Raw genomic sequence first — 20,129 nt, 5'->3', positions numbered from 1 at the left:
CCTTCAGTATCTGCGAAGGACCTTCCTTTGTCAGCTTTCAGCCTCCAACTACTGACCACTGACAATCCAAAAGGCATGATGCTATTTGGGTCACAAGACACGTTTCCTTGACATTTTCTGCTTTGATCAGCCCTCCACCCTCACCCAATGTGGCCATAGATACCCATTGGAATAGTGATGGGGAACCCCATCCTCAGAATTTAAAATATGAGTTGAACCAAATCTACTCAAAACCCCTGAGCATGAGCAGTGGGTAAAGGCACCCCATTTACAAATACCACATTGTATGGTTCCATTTCCTCTACCAACAAACGGGAGAGGTAAAGTAATAAAGCTTCTAAAAGGAAAATATTTTCATAAACTGTAAGTTGGAACATAAATCCTCACTTTTAATGCAATCCAATTGATCATCTTTTGCCTCTATGATTAGTGTTTTGTGTCCTGTTTATTAAATCTTTGCTCAGCTCCTTTCCCTCCCAGACGCTGTTTTCTGTTGATCTCACCCTACACATGCCCAGCTTAGAATTCAGCCTGAAAGTTAAGAGGAAATTGTATACAGTTTTATGGACTCTTTCTCTTAAGTTTCTTCCCCTCTGGGCTTTGTGCTTCAAATCTCAGACACTTTGCAACCCCCAGATCTTGTCCTCTGTCTCCTTAGCCCAATAAAAGTCATCTTTGTTCCCCAACTGACCCCCACCCCATTCCTAGCCCTTCACTTGAGAATCATTACTCCTTAAGTCCTGCCTGTATTGACGACTTGCCAATGCCTTCTAACAGTTGTTTCATATATGTTGTTTCACTTGTTTAATTTTCAGTAGGAGTGTTGGCCCAATACTGGATACCCTGTCATAACGGGAACTGAAAATCACACATCCTTACTTTTAGAGAGAGTGGTTTATAATTAACAAAACTTCCCAGTGTTCCCTTGCCTAGTTGTTTTGATCCAGGACCATATTACTTGTTTTCTTATTCTAGGGATTGAAGTGAACGCAGGTTAGACTCTCCAGTTGCCACTGACACACAGAATCCAGGCACTGATCTGCTACCTCATCTATAGTCAGATATGAAAAACATTATTGGCAATCAAGGATAACACCGCAGCTGTAGAACTAATATCATGACATACAAACTCTATTACCACTCTTAAAAATGTAGCAATGTTCCTCTTACTTCTTGGGAGTAGCATACCTCCATGGGCTTCAGAAAATAAGAACAAATTAGAAATTGAAACAGAAGGGGAAGCATAGAGTGAGGGGTGGCCTTGGGTTTCTCTCAGCTAAGAGACTGATGGAAATTGGTTGTCTTTCAAGGAACAAAGACATTTCAAATGTGAGGATTCCGATACATTCTGGAAACCTTCAGCAGATTTTCCAGACTTCAAGGTCAAATGAAGATGGGTGGATAGGTAAGAACATTACTCCAAGTCTGCAATACCTAACACTGAGTCCAACATATGATAAGCTGTCAGTCATATTTAATTAAATTAATTCAATGGAACCAATGGGTAGATAGATGGAAAGACAGATGAATAAACGGATGGAGTAAATATTACTACTTTCTTACTTTTTCATGTGATTGGTCTCTTTGGCATTGCAGTGGAACTTATTGATTCTGTCTCCAAAAAAAAAAATTAACACATGAAAAAAACATAGGCCAAAAAACAACAGCAGCAACACAATAAGATCATAAAGAAAACCAGTTATATTCAAGTCCAGTGATCAAAATTCTGCATATACAAAACATATCTGCAATGCAGAAATAGACGTGCTTCTTTCTTCCATAGTAAATAAGATGATACAGTGGTGGGCCCATAATTAATGTAATTTTGAAGTTTCCATGAATGCAAATAATATTTTGAAAATTCTGCAACAGTTTTATGGATTGATATTTTAAATTATCTGTGATTTCTACTGTGACAAAGTCACAGGTACTGCCAGGTCTATTGTGGTCTTTTGCCTAAATTCATAATTGGAGTAAATACTGTCAGTGAGAGGTTGGTGAACATGAAAATACAATTTTTAAATTTTTATTTTAATGGACTTCTTATGGAATTCTATCCACAAATACTATGGCTTAAGAAGTTCACTTTGTAGCTATTAGGCAGAGTTCATAGTTCTTAAAATGAAATTGCTGTCCAGTTTGAGACATTTAATGAGATCTTTTGGGGGGAGGGGTGGGGAAGATTGAAATTTAGGTATGATAGGCCAAATAGGGTATTCTGAGAAGGAGAGAAGTTAGTCCCAAATGCCTGACCGCCTGAAAACAAAACAACACAAAACAACTCAGGTCACATACCCTAGAGTAGTGGTTAACTGCAGGCTTACATGATTAAGAGACTCTTTCTATGACCTTGGGCAATGCTTCCCTTAGTTAACCATCAGTTAAGTGGCAGTCATAATGGATCTCACCTCTACAGGGTTGTTGAGAGGATTAAATCAATTCATTCTTTTAAAGTACTTAGAACAGTGTCTGACCCCCAGAAAACTCCTAGTAAGTCATTACTATTTTCATGTTCTGCATACACCTATTACACAATGAATAGTCACCCTAATATACATGGAATTTCAGAAAGAAATAATTTATTGAACTTAATAAAATGATTCTGTAACTATACAATAGTCCTAACAAGGCTATTTGTATAATTAAAAAAATTTTAAACCAAATATTATAAGATTTTAGATTAAACAGTAAAAATTTTCCGTAAGTGCTTGTAAAAGTCATAACAGAAAAATGTGGGATGGGTCCTATAAGTCAGTTTTGGCCAAATTGATTATTGCTACATTTAAAACATGGACTCTTTTGTCCAATGAGGAAATGTTTTAATTAAATACTACTTAGTAGTAGTAGGGTTCATGTAGAGCTGGGGTCCATGTAGAGCTGGGGTCAAAAACTCTGATCTAGTACAGGCCATTAGATCCAAACCAGCCTAATCCAATCCAACGGGTTGAATCCAGTAAGCAGACGTGTTTTGTTTGACTCATGCGATGTTCTCCTTTTTGAAAAAGGAATAAATTGCCAACATTTAAAAACTGGGGAACTTTATACAAAAATTCAGCTTTCTAACCCAGAGGATCTGAAGTCACTGGGCTCACACGGAGGCTATTTGAGTCTGAGGAGTGCACTCACCAGCTGTCTAGACGCTCCACCTACCCTGTTTTATTTTACTCTACTTCCTTTCTTGCTTGTCTTTATAATAGAGTTTTAACTTCATGGTCCTTAAGGCAAAACATTGTATTAGTTTGTGTGATTCCAATAAGATTTTATGTATATTATTTATTTCAATAAAAAAGGTGGTGGAGGAAATGTGGACTTAAAGACATCTCTAAGATCTGGTGATGTGAGTTCCTTGCCATCCACCATCAAAATGCTAACAATTCATAAATCCTCTGAAAAAGGTCAATATAAACATCTGTTATGGGCTGAATTATGTCCTCCTCAAAATTCACTTGTTGAAGTCCTAACCCCTAGTACCTTAGAATGTGGCTATTATTTAGAAATAGTCTTTAAAGAGGTAATTAAGGTAAAATGAAATCAATAGAATGGGCCCTAATCTGACTGGCGTCCTTATAAGAAGAGATTAGGCTACAGACACACACACACACAGTGGAGAATGAAGAGAAGAGGCCTCCAAAGAAACCAATCCATAAACCAAGGAGAGAGGCCATCTCCAAACTAGGGGAAAGGCTTCAAAAGAAACCAACCCTGCTGACACCTTGATCTTGGAATTCAAACCTCCAAAATTGTGAGAAAATAAATTTCTGTTTAAGCCACCCAGTCTGTGGTCTTTTGTTACGGCAGCCTAAGCACATTAATATAGCATCTGTTCTGAATGGATTCATTCTTCCCCTGCTCTCCCACAAGTGCCTTTTATATCAACCAGCTCATCTCCAGGGTAAGCTTACTTCTCTAGAGTAAGGAGATACGGACAGACTTGAGGCAGTGTGGGGTGCCTTGGTGATTCTCAGTGCAAGTGTTGCTTGTTACCTGCAGTCCTGAAGTTTGTCGCAAGTAATTCATCCCTAATAATAGGCATAGTACTGAAGTTTGCTTTTTTTCCCTTTCTTCTTTTTTTTGGGTACTGAAAATGATATCAGATTCAAGGTCATTTCTGTATCATTTCATTCACTTGATTTTGAATATGCTTTAATGAGTTTGGCTGGCCCACTAGGAACTGCACAAATCTTATCACATGTCTTATTTATGCCTGCAGTGCAACCTACATGCAAACCTTTCCCATCAATGTGCCAAGACTCAGACCTGCCCACACCACACAACTAGGGACTCCATTCACCTGGTGGTCTGTGTAAATGGAAGCCCCATGCTCTACGGAAGATGTGAAGGCTGAAAAGATTTTAAAACACTGGTTGTAATTTAAAATGCAGTGGAGTTGTTATTAGAAGACCTGTTTGACCTGAAGCAAGTGACTAATCTTCAGTGAATCTCTTTTTGACGCTATAAAATGGGAATGCGCATTTCATCCCTTACTTCACAGGGTTCTTGTGAGGATTAAATGAAATTAACATGCACAAGTGGCTCAAATGCTGAAAAGAGCCACACAAGGAGTATGAGAACCTTGGATGAGCTTCCAGCACTCAGGTTCAAGGATTCTTTCAGCTGAACACCTGCACCCTCATCGTTAAGAAACACCCCGAGCCTTTGGTTGGGTGGATCATGGTGGAACGTCTGTCCTACGTATACACTTATTTCTGAGCCCTTCATTGAGGAAATGCCTCTGTGGTTAAAGAATGGAAGGAGTTTCTCTCTCCCTCACTACCACATTTTTTAATACGTGAAATTTCCCCTGTCAGAACACATCAAGATACCATGGTGACAATTGCTATAGGAATGCTAGATTTAGAAAGAAATAAGGTGATCTCAACTCTGTTGCCTGCTACCCGTGTTCAACAGCCTAAACCAAATCCATGCTGGCCAAATGACTGAATGACCACCTGCCCCAAATATCTTGACCATTCACTGCTCTAGAACCTAGAACTCCCACTTCCCAAGGCCTTTCAAAATTTGTGCATAGAATTAAGTCCCAGCCTTACCTGGGACACAGATAAACAGGGATAACACTAATGAAGTTTAAAAAAAATTTTTTTAATTTGTAATTATCCACTTGAATTTATCAATAGATCACAGGTCATTAAATCAAATGATTACAAGGGCTAGGTATGTAGGATAGCTGAATAAGGATAGCCAGGTGTGTAACACAGATGGGAATGATAGGGATTTGAACCAACAGGAACACAGAGGCTCTGTCCAACTATAATGGGGAAAAAATTCCTTGAATTGAGTCAAGAAACACAAACCTGGTGATATCAGAGCTTCTAATTTTTCAAAAGAAGGAAGAAATCAAATGTTTATGTGAAATTTCCCAATTTTAAAAATACATCTGCAAGTCAGATCTAGCCATGGTTGCCAGTGTTCTGACTGATGGGTGCCTTGAATCCAGGAATCATCCCCCACTTAGCCTAAAAGTACAGAAAAATAGAAGCATGCTAAAAATGTGCATTCTGCATGGCCTCCCCAGGTATCTTCACCAAACAAGCCCCCTTCAGAGGCTAAACAGCTGCATATTTTAATCAGCCGCCCAGGAGCTGCATGTGGGGATCACTCAGGGACCACCTTTTGGAGCACACTGCTGAAGACAAGAAGCCACTCTCAATCTAACATCCATCTTTTTGTCCCCTGGGCCTAGCACATTACCAAGCAGGGGAGGTTTTAGGACTGAATGAACTCTTCCACATCCTAGTACTGATTCGTAACATTCATAATGATAGATTTTCACTAAAAGCTGTATTAACCAATTTCACCTAATTCTCTTCAAGTAGCTAGCAAGGCCCCCAAGATACAAGATACCAAGTCAATTCAGGAAAATAAATTTGGATTGGGGCAGGAAAGAAGAGCAAGGAAAATTCTGGAACATGGAACATTTTCCTGAACATTTTCTGGGTTGGGCAGTTCTGGGTGAATGGGCTTCAGTGTGTGTGTCCCTACAGCATCTAAAAGGCTCAGAGGCGCTGCGAAATATTTAAAGGCACCAAAATACATTGTTTACCACGATAGTAAAGTTTGACGCAGTGGAAAATAATTAGGCCCAGAATCTGTTGCAGTTACCATTTAGCGTTAGGTATTTTCATTTGTCAAAACTAGAGTGGTTAATAAAACACATCTGTGAATTAAGGAAGCTAGTAATAGAAATATATCAATCAAAGTATAATAAATATTGATATTTCAAACTCCAGATTTTCCCATCTTAAAATCCCATGAAATTCATTTGTATATTCCTATAATTATCTTTAGAGTGAATCACAAATTTTCATTTATTAGAAGTATCCATGCGGCAGCATTTCCTGCTTCTCAGGAGGGAAGTGGTGAATTTTTAATCAATATTGATTTTGGAACAACATTTTGAAGAATATTTAAGAGGCTTAGATTTTTCCAAATTAATTATTTTGAGGGCCAGCATAGTAAAAACGATAAAAGTATATTATAAATATAATACGCAGTTACGTTCATCATTTTCTTACTATTATAAGGATCCCTGTTCCCCACCTCCTTTTTTCTACAGAAACTGGAGGCTCCTTGCTCTCTCCCCTCTGATTGCAGGGACCCCTTGAAGCTTTTGCAAGCTGGGCCTTATCTCAACTCCAATAGCTCTGTCCTCTCTGTTACCACTTGCAATCTATCCCATTTTGCCTTGTGCCATTATTTGATTATCCTAATATAACTGTTGGCAAACTTTTTGCCAGGCAGTAAATATTTTAGGCTTGTGGGCCATACGTTGTGGCAAAAACTCAACTCTGCCCTATGCAATGTGAGGGTAGCTATAGCTGTTGGGCCAGAGTTGTCCCACAAGCTGTATTTTGCTTACCCCATTCTAATAGAAAATTATGTACTTTTTGCATTATTTACAATTTTATCTTGTCTTCCCAGATAGATCATAAGTTTCCTGCAGAAAGGAAAGTCTATATCCTTTTTTGCAACACCTATAGGACTTTGGCCAACAAATTTGGATCATTATGTGGGCTTGATGAATGTTTGTTCCTTGACTGTTGGCTAATTGTTTGATTTTGTGTGTTGGGGGAAGGGCGGGCAGTCTCAGAAAATGACAGAATCATTTCATGGAAGAGACCTGGGTTGTCATCCACCCTCTAACTTTAGATGAAACCAAAGCTCAGACAGGCTTGTGATTTTAGCCATACAGAAGGTTACAGGTTATGCTTCAAGCATAAATGCACTTCTAGCGATCACAAATTTATCGCCTTCTTTTAACACCCAAATGAAATAAAGTGAGTTCTCATCCCACACAAACTCAGGTATGTTCTGTGACCTCCTCCTTTATATTGCTAAGTATTTCCTAGAGGTATTTTCAGTCCCCTGTTATTCCCTTACCAACTGCTCTGAATTCTTAGCTTTTGACCCTCTTGCCCTCAGATCTTCCAATCATGCCATGGTTTTCTTTTTTTCTGCACAGTGGAGGATCTACTCTGAGTTTTCCATCATAAAAAACTTCATGTTTTAAACCCAACGTGCCTTTTAATCAATGTAAAAATCTCCCTGCTGATTCAGAAATGCATCCTATCAACAGGTGAAAGTCACCAACATTTTGTGTATTTCCAGCAGCCAGGAAGATAATTAGCTTTTAGTTTCAGGAGTTTAAACCATAAAAACAATTGTTTTTCAAAGTATGAAATTGCATTGTTTGCTAAATATGCCTTTTCTTACTATACACACTGCTCATAACTCCAGAGATTCTAATTCCCATCTCCAAACCCAGAAATCTACATCTCCCTGGTGAGAATCACTGTGCCTAAAGGAACTGAATATAGCTCCAACCCTGGCAGAAAATCCAGGGTAAATTTAGAGTGAGAAGGCTCAGATTTGAGAGAACAGATTATGGTAACACTTTGCTACTTTTGGAGTCATACACAAAGCAAGCAGCCAATTTCACATAGTTCATTAGAGGGAAGTAAAGCATCCTTAGCACTCCTACTGACAAAGATTTGATGCTTAAAGTGATCTGAGTATGCACATAATCAAAGCCTTAAGATACCCAGCAAATAGCAATAAGGGCTCTCATCTAAAGAAACTGCACCACAGAGCAGATCAGTGGAAACAATAATGGATTAATGGAATTGAGGGGTAAAATAAAAAGATGGCCTAGAACAAAAGGTATTCTCTTAGCTATGCCTAGCTAAGGATGATCATTAAATCCTTAAAAGGAATGAACTGGATAAAACATCAATACCTCACACATAACATTTGTGGTTGTCAAGTATCATGGAATCTTGAATAGAATTTCTTCTTCTACGGTACAGGTTCCCTAATTCTCAACTAATTCTTTTGATGATTAGTCAAAGTATTATAACGTAGCTCTCTAAACTAGGGAAAAAAATCTGGTAATAACCTTTGACTTTTTTATCTCCATGTGCTCTTATATGTTATATTGGATATTTAGCCTACATAAATTTCAAACCTCAATCAAATCACTATAAATTGGTTCTTGTATAGCCTTTTATACAATAGAATGTGGCAGAGGCAATGCTATGTGTTCTCTAAGTCCCATTCAATCCCAAAGGAAGATGGCATTTCTCAGCCTGACAGGTAGATCCATTGGGGTAGAGTGGCTAGTTCTGGTAACTTAGCCATAAACAAAATTGACACATATAACTTCCCAGCCAAAGTATAGAGAACAGCTGTGATCTCGTTTCTCTTACCCAGGGTTCTAGAAGTCAATAGTTCTACCTGACTAGCTACAAGGTGTGTTCTCGGGTCACCACTTGGATGAGAGCTTCTGGGACTGAGAAAAATGCTCATTATGTTACGCCACTGAGATGTGGGCAGGAATTTATTACCACAGTGTCACCTAGCCTATCCTGACAAGTAAGAAAATTGAAAAAAAAAAAAAAAAAGGATATAACGAATTTGATATTTACATTACTAGGAAAAAATATAAAAATAAAACAATTAAAGCTTTGAATTAGAGAACATTTTAAAAGAGATACAGTTTTGTACAGGAGGGAAGGGGGCAGGGCACAACCTTTGAAAGATTGACATACCCCGAGGGCATGACATAAACTGATTAGAACCAAATGGGTCCAAGATGGCGGACAAGTTGACTTCCACTAGACCTTGAGCCTCAGTATATGCTCATTGTAACACATCAGCAAGCTAAAATGACACCCCCACAGGCACCATGACAGTTCCAAGGCAAACCATAAGGATCAAAAAGTGGGTGGTGGCCCAATTCATGGAAATCCCCACTCCTTCCCAAAGTAGCTGGAATACTCCTCCCACTCATTAGCCTATGAAATTACCCACCCCTATAAAAACTGACAACCCCACACTCTGGTGCCTTTCTCACCTTCTGACATGGCCCACACTCTGTCTGTGGAGTGTGTTTCTCTCTAAATAAATCCACTTCTTACCTAAAAAAAAAAAAATACAGTTTTGTGACATTCTGTGATACTCATTACCTGAGGATTATGAACTATGTTAATAGGGCAAATGACCATCTTAGATTGCAAAAAAAATTATACAAACAATAAATGTTGAGCAGATGAGAGTAAATTTAATGGATCGTTAAGTTTTTTTAAAATAAACAGACAGTATCCACATAGTTTATTTCCCACAGTTCTCCTACAAATGAACGTTATTCAAGAACATACTGTATATACAGATAAGAAGAAACATACAAAATGTTTTAAATGATGCACAACAAAATCCAGTAGTATAAAAGAATGCATATGAACTCTTGCTCACCGCACAGACTAAATTTAATCTCTTGTTTAAATAGTAATAACAGAGAGAAATTATTATCATATACATGATTTTTATATTAGGCAGTTTTCTTCGATGAGTTGCACTGACAACTCCAAATACAGAGGCAGAAGGCTATGTATTTTAAAGGAACTAATGTTGTGAATTAGAGACTTTACACAGTTTCTACCACTGGCACTCTTCACCATAGTTTGTACACATCATATGATCATCTTATATAACATTACACTTAAAAAATATATCTGAGTGACAACGTGATAACACTCACACCATGAGTTGGTTAAGGAAGCAATGCCACAGTTGTCTCCTGTAGTGCTTCACTGTTGGTGATAAGGACAGTTCATTGTGGTTGAAAGAAATTAGACATCAATATGGTTAAGCAGCTCCAATTTACTAAAGGCCATCAGCGCCCACCACTGGGACAATGAGTTCTTTTAAAGTGTATGTATCCTAGAAGCGAACGCCATCATTGGTTAAAACGGTGACTAAAGAAGTCAGTTTCTGTGCTGGAAACTATTTTCACAAAACTGAAAGTTACTAAATTGTTTTAATAGAAATACTTTGTCTTCTCATTAGCATATTTATGACCAAATTCTTTGAAACCTTTGGAATGTACTCTCTCTTTAACATGTGCTCTCATTTCCATCTCACCCATTTAAGATCACCAACTAAAAGGCTTTAAGGTGGTGGTGAGAATTTCACCAGGGAAACCCTTTGCTCACCACAAATGTTCAGCTGCTGAACAGTGATCTAGAGCCACAATGGTGCAGAACTGGACTTGATGAGAACACTCAGGAAGCTATCCTGCTGTGAGCGTCATTTCAGGGAAAGCAGAGAATCTTTCCAAACTGTGCACATATTTCACAATGATACCATTGCTATGTGTTGAAGAGAACTAGTATATGATATTCTCTTCCATGTCATCTGTTTGCTTGAAAGTAGTTTGGGTCAAAGTAATTATGACTGGTGCCCTGGAACACCCAGTAGTCTCTAAGAATGTCACTGACATATAAGCAGGTTCTAGTTGGTGATCTTCTTTGTGAATATCTGTTTCATGAAGGCAGTCTGAACAAGAATCACAGAAATCCAAAGACGTTTCTGGAGGACAATCCTGGCAGTGTCACCCAACACCCTGGATAGGTTCTATGCCAGTTATTACACTTAAAGCCCACATGTTGCACAAATCCACTTTCAGCTTGCATTTGCTGAAGTTTCTGTTTTTTTAACTTCTAAACTGTAATAGATACTTATATTCAGGTAAACTCCTATACATGATAGGAATACTTTCTTCATCTGATACCCCCTCTATAGCAGTGTTCATGTGGCCATGAAAACAGGATTGGTCATCATCTTCATCCATATACACTGGTGGTTCGTGGGAAGTCGTGAAAGTGGAAGGTTTAAAGAGATGCTTATTAAGGAGGTGCTGTCATCTGCTTGTTGAAGACTTTTGGAGTATATATATATATGTTTGGTGTTCTGCCTGGGACTGGAATGTCAGCTTTAGTTAGTTCTATGAAATACTTCTGCACTTGGCTGGCAAACTATTTTGCTGTCCTATTGTCCAGTTCATCTGCTATCTTCTGCCAGCATTGGGATTCTACTTCTTCAGGAGGATATTTCAGGAGTAGTTGTTCAAGCTTTTTCTGTTCTTCAACAGTGCACAATTGATTAAATGTTTCAGGTTTGATATCATCACACAGGCATCCTCTTAGCATCTGAAGATGACTATTTGAAACTTCTGGACCATCACTCAAAGGCAACATAGAGTATGAAAGGGATTTTCCATCCTTCCTAGGATCTAAAGGAGTTTTTGGTCTAGCAGGCAAACCTTTATCAAAAACTAGCTTAACTCTCCTAGTATGTCTTTTATGATTTTTAAATTCTCTTTCAACGTTCCCAAAGCTATTGGTCCCATACAATCTTGGGCAATTGAACAACTCTCTGCGGATATAGAAGCCCTATATCAGCCTTCTTCTGGAGTTTTTCCACAAATCCAATGGAATTTTTTAGTGTTCCTCTCTGATGTCCACCTAAACTTTCAAGGTCCTGACTGCTTGAGAACGTTGAACCTCTACTTCAGCAATCATCTGTAACAGTCTCTGATAATCTTTGCTGTGTTTCACTGACATGTCACCTGATTCAAAGTAACTAACATCAGGATCATTATCTTTCTCTTCTGTGATGTGCATATCAGCCCTCTGGCAGATGGCAAATGTCCAATATCGAATCTTGTCTCTGAGGATGGCTTACTTAGTCCTTCACGCCCATAATTTTCAGAGTCACAGTATATAACTTTTTCATTGTGAGAAATTTCATCAGGATTTGTGACAGACTCACTTATATCATCACTAACAGTTGCATTTGTTTCACTGGGATTAAGATTATTCTCCTCAAATTGTCCATTTTCTGTGCAACAAGAACTGTTTTTAGTGGGAATACCTCTGATAGGGGCTGCCCTCCGTGGTGAAGTTCACAGAGTATACTGATGTTCTTGAGGTTCTGTTAATGACATCATTTGAGCCAAAAAACAGTCTAGAACAGAAGATGGTTCTGGTTTTCTGGAGACTGGCATACCCTCAAGACTTATGTTCAGGACATCATTGGTGTTTTCATTACACTGCTCTTTTGAAGCAATGCTATCTCCCACCACATCTACTTCCTCCTCAAAATCCCTTAAAGATGAATGAATATCAGAAAAGGGGCCCGTAGCTGGCTCAGTAGTCAGCTGATTAACATATTCCACAGGCAGGCAGTAACTGTTTTATGGTCCTCCAACTTGACCTGCACTTCTGAATTTGCGCAAGGCACATTATTGTCTATATAACTGTCCTCCCTCCCACTATCAATGAACATTGAAGTGTGGGTATCTGAATCCCCATTTTCAGCTATTATTCCTCCTGCAACACATAGGAACCAGTGCTATTTTGTTTAGTGTTCCCATCGGGCTGACAGTCATCACAGTTTATAACAGCTGAAGCACTGTCATCAAAACCACTGACAGCCAAATAGTCTGTGATTTCTTCAACTACTGTAGAATTAAGTGGCCCTTCCTCACGGCTATTCACCTTTTTAATTTTCCTTTTCTCACAATCATCCAGTACAAGACATCAACAAGCTTGTTTAGTCCCTTGAAAATCTGCATCATTGCCCACTACTGAACTCCTCTGTTCTACTGACTCTTTGTCTGATTTTATAAGTGAATCTTTTTCTGAACTGTTTGGTGCTTCAGATGTAAGATAATGCTTAATTCTTTTTAAAACTGGTGAAACAGTTTCTGTCTGCCTTCTCTCACAATTTTCTACAGCCTGCCTTTCTACATTATCTTTTTCTGAAGAAGGAGGTCCTCTTTTCCTAGGGCTTACCCATGATTCTCTAGTACTTTGCTGTTTTATATCAGTAGTTCTTCCATTAGTACTTCCTTTCTGAATTTGCACAGGCTCTGGCCTCTTCGTTGGTGATCCTGATCGTACCTGAGAATGAAAAGAGACTTCTTCAGGATGACCAATGCTACGATTTCTTAAAGTTCTACCACAAAAAAGATTCATCCAAGCCGTGTAACCCCACTGTTGATCTTGTAACATGAGTAGATAGGGAAGCAGCTGTGCTGTGTATGGCAAGTCCCTATAACATGGTCCTCCTGATACACTCTTTGGGAAACCTGTACAACAAAAGATCTATCACTGAGGAAATATTATCTCTTTTCCTTATATCCTGAAGAAGTTGGAGCTATGATCTAGAATAGAGCTTAAGCATCAGGGTTTCAGACTCTCGGCTTCAGCCATGGAGAGTCTTCCTAAATTCCTTTCTTTTTAAAAATGTTTCACCTAGTATTTGATTCCCAAGCATCTGCATTTATCTGTCATCACTGTTAATGGCCATGTTACGTTGAGGCTTCACATATTAATTATGTATATCGTTGTACGAGCACAACTTGGTATCTTTTGCACGGGGCCCAGCCCTGCAGGCCACTCTGGGAGGCGCTGCCGCGGTGGCAGCTCTCCACTCCCGCCACAGTACTGGCCCCGGCGGCCAACATCGCAGGTCAGTGATGCTGGTAGGATCATTAAGACTTAAGGCCTTTTGATTTAAAAAGTTACTGATCCAAGATAAAATTAATTTCATTAATCAGTAAGACCCTAGACGTTACAGAAAATACATAAAACCATTTATATTGTAAAGTTGATTTTCATATACGTTTATATTATGTAAATTAGACTATATAGCCTCTGCTGTTAATTTACTTCATGGCCTTTTTCCACTTTAAAGAAGACTAGTTTCCAACGCACTAGGTCAGGGGTTGTCAAATTATAACTTGCAGTCTACATCTAGCCGGCTGCCTCTTTTGGTAAATAAAGTTTTAGTGGAACACAGACACAGTCATTAATTTATGTACTGTCTATGGTAGCTTTTGCTCAGCAACAGCTAAACTGAGTAGTTGCAATAGAGACTGTACGGTCTGCAAAGCCTAAAATCTTTATTCTCTGGCCCTTCATAGAAAAAGTCTGCTGAGCACTACACTAGGGAAAGGAAAACCACAGCAAAAATGCAAAACAAACACAAAAAGTTTCTTCCTTTGAATCCTAGCGAATTCTTCATGGCATTTTTAACTATATGCAATTTTCATCTCAAACCTGACTTTAGAACCTATACCTGCAGTGGACTGAATGTTTATAGTCCCCTCAAATTCATATGTTGAAACCTTTATCCCAATATGATGATATTTTGAGGTGGGCCTTTGGGAGGGGATTAAGTCATAAGGATGAAACCCTCATGAAGGATATTAGTGCTCATAAAATTGTAAGAAGAGGTCGGAGAGCTAGCTAACCCTCTGCCCTATGAGAACATAGAAGATAGCCATCTACGAATCAGAAAGTGGGCACTCACCAAGAACCCAGCCATGCTCACTCCCTAATCCTGGGCCTCCACAACTGTGAGAAATACATTTCTGTTCCTTATAAGTCACCTGGTCTATGGTACATTGTTATAGCAGCCTGAACTGAAGCACATGCATATGATGGGAAATCACAACACCTGGTCTGGTTATCTCAAATTCTGAATGAGAGGAGTAAAAGGTAGCTTAAGTTTTACCATAATGAAGTTCATCTTCAATATATGGCTGTGTTGCTTTTAATTCTTCTTCTGAATTATCTTGCACATTGTCAGAACAAGCTGTTTATTGGTAAGATTTCTAACAAGTAGCTTTTTTGTATTTTCTCTCCCCTTTGATAATATTCAGTGGCTTCCTAATGCATATGGTATCAAATAGACTCTTCTGTTCCACATACTCTAACTAGCCCTTCCAAGACATTCTTATTTTCTATCACTCCATAAAGTTCTTTTGGTGTCATTCAGATATAAATTTTCACTTTTTTCTTCATATACTGTATTAGGGAGAATTGCATTTGCCGCTAAGTGACAGAAAGCATGACTACAATGGCTTAAACAAATAAGGTCTAATGTTTTCCTCCTATACAGTAAAAAATGAGGAAGTGAGAGGTTACTGGTGTTAACTAAGCACTTCAGCAATTTGAGGCTTATGTTCCTTGAATTTGCTAGGCTTTTTCCTCATGGTCACAAAATGGCTACTGAAGCACCAGTCATCATACTCATATTCAAGACAGAAAGAAAGGAGAAAGGGCAAACATTAGTGTAGACTATAGTTGTCCCTTTTATCAAGAAAGCAAAAAACTTGCCAGAAACTCCCAAGCACAATTCATGTGACTTATCCAGAACTAAGACTCATAGTCACATGACCATCCCTAGCTGCAAAGGAGACTGGGAGAGTATTTAGCTTTTCTGGATACTATGTGGAGGCAGGCAAGAACAAAGGGGCTAGAAAAGCATGTTGGGGGAACCATCTGACTTGGTCTGCCATATGTACATTGTCATTTCTGCTTCCGTGTTCTTGCACATATTCTTCCCCTGTGTACAATGCTCCTTCCATCTCTCTTTATCCCAAACACTACTTATTGCAAACTCGTTTTTGTTTGTTTGTTGTTTTGTTTTGGTTTTCAGTGTCTAGTTTTCCATCATATCCTTCATTAGGCATGCTCTGAAACTTCCAATCACCACGATCTTTCCTTTCTCTGAATACACTTTACACACACACACACATGAAAAAATTTGCTTTTAAAAACCAAATTATGCTCTACTTAGGTCACATGCATTTGTTGGTTTCCTAACAGGATACTTAGTTCTCAACGGCAAGACTGTATCCTCTATTCAGTATCTTCTACAAAAGTCAGTTTCTTTTAGGTAACATTAGTCTGTAAAAGACATTCTTTTTATTTAACTATGAGATTACATTTCAAAACAGCTCATCGAGTTCATTAATAATTGTTTTTTAAAACTATGACATGAATTGTGACTTCACAATAATGAGAATGAACCTTTAAATCAACACAAGTGTGACTTTTAAGGTTACATCTTATACATATTGATACATTTAAAATTGTTAATATAAGAAAGATACTAACTTAAAAATGCAATGTATTTTTACATAATTAAAATTATTTTTTGACTATTTGGAGGCTGATTACTTTGCTTATTGGACTGTGAGTAGGAACTCTGATTCATGTATATCACATAGGAAGCCAGTTTACTGATAATTTCCACAAATGTGGATTAGCCAGGAATTTAAGTGGGGGGTTGGGCTCTTAAGTAACTCAAGAGGTTGGAACTTTTTTTTTTTTTTTTTAAACTCTCTACTCTGGGCCCCCTAAGCAACTTTTAAAAAGCTCTAGCCTGTTTTTTTTTAGCAGTTGTTTCCTCAAAACGTAAATCTTGTTTTTTCCCCTGCTCTTCAGGGCTTTGTGTTTTCCTTTCTTAACTAAATGCTTTGTCATGTGAAATGTATGTCTTTTCCTCATATCTGAATAATTCTCCAAACAAACTACCAAATAACTTGGAAATTGTTTCAATTTTCTAGGTAGAGTTTTGAATGACTGCATAAAATTTATAATAACACACATGATTGCAGATGTAGGGATAGTTTTGAAAAAAAGGTGAAATAGGAATTAATGGAGGGAATTCATAACTGATTTAAATCTAAGTATTGCATACCAATGTCACATTAGAACAGGGTCCCCTTCGACACAAACATACTCTTAAGAGGATACTGAGAATCTGAACTAGGAGAAGCCGTAGGGCCATAGGGTACAGATGATGTGATATTTAAAGAGGCAGGCAGGCCATAGGAAGAGATTTGAGGATTGGCCTGCTTCTCAGGGAGTAGGAGGCTTTTGCATTGAGAAATAAACCACGCACCTTTTGAAGTTATGCCACATCAATCACAGGTCTTTATATACTGATTAACTGCCTCTCTCAGCAAGAAGGATGAGCTAGCTAGCTCTCTCAGCACAAAAGAAACCAGTTTTGCAGCTAATGAATTAACCCTTCTGTTGCCAGGTAAATGTTTTTCAAGATAATGAAAACAAAGAAATAGCATGTTTTGAATGATAGCCTGACAAAAATACATTGTGATCATCTTGTAGCTAAACTTATTCTATGTTTATTACCTAATAAGATCAAAGATCATTACCTAATAACCTAGAGTGGCTGCTAAAAACTCAGAGGTGGCAAAGGATGTAAGAATTAACAAATCCCATGCAGTTGGCAGCAGTCTGAATCCATTTGAGACATGGAAAGAACCAAAATAGACCTGGATTCACAGAAGACTATTGCATGCTTGATGTTTGGGAGAACTGAGTTGCCTAATTTCTCATGTAGATTTGCTAAAGTAATGCTTCTATAATCTTAATGTGCCTACAACTCAACTGGGGAGCTTATTCACTACGTCTGGATGGGTCCTGGGACACTGCATTTCTAGCAATTACCTAGCTGATCAGGCTGCTGCTGGTCTTTGGACCACACCATGAAGTAACATGGTATTAGAGGACTCTTAGCCTTAACTCATCAATCTTAACCCATGCTCCAAAGCATGTAAACTTCATTCTCTTTAATCATGTACATTCTCTGCATTTCTATAGCCTCTCCTGCTCTTAGCCCCAACCTTAGCTATACAAGATTAGTGGTGGCCTTCCCAGACGTGCTCTGCTGCTAGATGTAGGTAGGTAGCTGGTGGACTGCAGGTCCCATTGTATTATTTTCAAACAACAAGGATTGCTTTATTAAAACCTGATATAAATCCAAACATATAAAAGAGAGAGAGTGGGAGAAGACTTCATAACATTAAATAACTCACCTAAGCACATGAATTTTCTAACTTCTTTGGCATACGTAGAACATATTTTAGGCAAAAATATAAGAATGAATTTGCCTGCAAGAATATGTTTGTGGTGTTAAGCAAGAAACTTGCCCAGCTCTGCCACTTGGATTGATGCCCAAACAGGAAGCAGTAATGATACCCTACCTTTGTATATTTAGTTACAGGGCACTGCCGCATGCATTATCTCTTTAATCCTTATCATAACGCTCTGATGTAGGTGATATTCTTATTTTACAGATGAAGAAACAGAAACTGGGAGGTTCCATGCCTAATTTCCCAGCTGATAGGTGGCAAACTTTGGGCTTAACGCAATGGTTCTTGGTTGCATGTTGAAATCACTGGAAGAGCTCGAACAATGATGATGCCTGGGTCCCACACTCAGACATTCAGAGGTAACTGGTCTAGGGAGCTGACCTGGGCTTAAGGATTTTTTAAAGCTTCCTGTTGAGTTTCATGCAGGATTTCTCAACCTTGGCACTACTGACATTTGAGGATAATTCTTTGGTGAGGAGGGCTGCCCTGTGCTTTGTAGGATGTTTAGCAGCATCCTTGGCCTCTACCCTCCTAGATGTTAGCAGCATCCCTCTAGCTGTGACAACTAAATGTCTCCAGACATGGCTGAATAGTCCCTGGGAGGTGGGATCACCTGGTTGAGAAGCACTGCTGGAATGTACAGTTGTGAATGGATTACTGATAAATAGCTACATTTTCAGCAGCAACTGTCAACTTAATTGTTGATTTACTAATTTGCTCATGTTCAGGGAGGTGGAACAATTCATCATATTTGCCTTTTCCCAATTTCATCAAAATTAGGAGCCAAACATGACAATTATTTTTGGAATGCTATATTTATTTGATGATTATCTGACCTAAAAGACAAAAGAAAGTTCTGTTCATCTGTAGCTTTTTTTTTAATTCACTCAATTACATTTTCTTAGTGTTTCTACATGCTGGGTCAGTATTTCCCAATCTTTCCTGATGCTAAGGATCACCTGGAATGCTTATTAGACCAACAGATTCCTAGGCCCTAACCCAGAACTATTCCATCAGAATTTGCAGGGAGAGGCCAGACAATCCAGATAACTTAACAAGTGCGCCCAGGTAAGCCTTTTCATCAGGAAACTTTGGGAAAAACTGGGCAGGACATAGGGGATACAGAGAGAAGCAAGACACAGCCCCTCCCCCCAAGAAGACATATAACCAAAGTTATAATTCATAATGGTAAGAACAAAATTACAAGTGTATAGATGCCTAGAATGCAGCCTACAGGTGGGAGTAATGAATCCTTTTTAAGTAGCGGAGGCATTGCTCAGAGAAGGGCATATGTGAGAGATGTTATCGGATTTGGATAACCAGGAGTATAAGGTTTAAAAGTTCATTCCAGGTAGAGAAAATCAACAGGAGAAAAATCCTCCTGGTTTCAGTTTCTAGTTGCCAAGCTTATAGCCATGCACATAGTAGATGCTCAATAGATATCTATTCTTTGGTCAATCTTAAGTCCACAGCTCATTCACCATAAAGCTCTCTTGCCAATGATTCCACACACTCAGTATTACCCCTAAATGAGCGTGAGAAAATTTTGCCTAGGCTAGAAGTTTGAGAATAGATTAACATTTTGCACCTCATTTAAGCACCTCTCAGATTTTTTTCCCTCAGAACGAACTTTCCTAACCTCATTTGATAGGTATTGATTAAAAAAAAAAGGTATTCCAAAGCTTTTTAGAGGTTGAATTACTGAGGGATTACTGTGCGGGTATTATGTAAGCATGAAAGGATGCCACAAGCTTCTACAGAGAATTAATGGGAACATGACTATCATTTCCAGGTTGTGGAGAAGACCTACCTTTAAATGATGATGGCACTGGCACCACAAACCAGCCTGAAGATTTGGGGATGTCTCTGAATGTTCCTCCTGCTCCTAAGGCTGCTTCCCAGGAAGGCTGATAAGATGAGGCTGGTTCTGTAAGAAAAAGGCCAACTCAGACATAATCTCAGAATGGCTCTCTACAGCTACCCACTCACCATTTCCTTCAGCCTTCTTTCTTATCTTTTTTCACAGTATATATCATTCCCTGACATTATATTATTTATGTTTGTTCTTTCTCTTTCCCCT

The 20,129-nt window shown here is 38.6% G+C and overlaps 1 protein-coding gene and 1 pseudogene across 2 annotated transcripts in view; both read right to left on the bottom strand.

Annotated features, from left to right (window-relative positions):
- The window catches only part of CTTNBP2 (cortactin binding protein 2), a 203,059-nt gene that overhangs the window by 152,430 nt on the left and 30,500 nt on the right, over window positions 1–20,129 (bottom strand). For both annotated transcript variants that reach the window (XM_057731496.1, XM_057731497.1), the window contains exons 3-5: window positions 19,860–19,976; window positions 13,152–13,259; window positions 9,371–9,434 (exon numbers count right to left, since the gene is read on the bottom strand). The gene's annotated coding sequence lies outside the window, so the exon portion shown is untranslated. The remainder of the gene's footprint in view (window positions 1–9,370; window positions 9,435–13,151; window positions 13,260–19,859; window positions 19,977–20,129) is intronic.
- Window positions 10,707–12,239, bottom strand: LOC130851337 (ZZ-type zinc finger-containing protein 3-like; annotated as a pseudogene).

This window comes from Hippopotamus amphibius, chromosome 4, assembly GCF_030028045.1.
Source record: "Hippopotamus amphibius kiboko isolate mHipAmp2 chromosome 4, mHipAmp2.hap2, whole genome shotgun sequence".
Lineage (NCBI taxonomy): Eukaryota > Metazoa > Chordata > Mammalia > Artiodactyla > Hippopotamidae > Hippopotamus > Hippopotamus amphibius.
The sequence above is the reverse complement of the archived record's forward strand: the minus strand, read 5'-3'. Positions and strand labels throughout refer to the sequence as shown.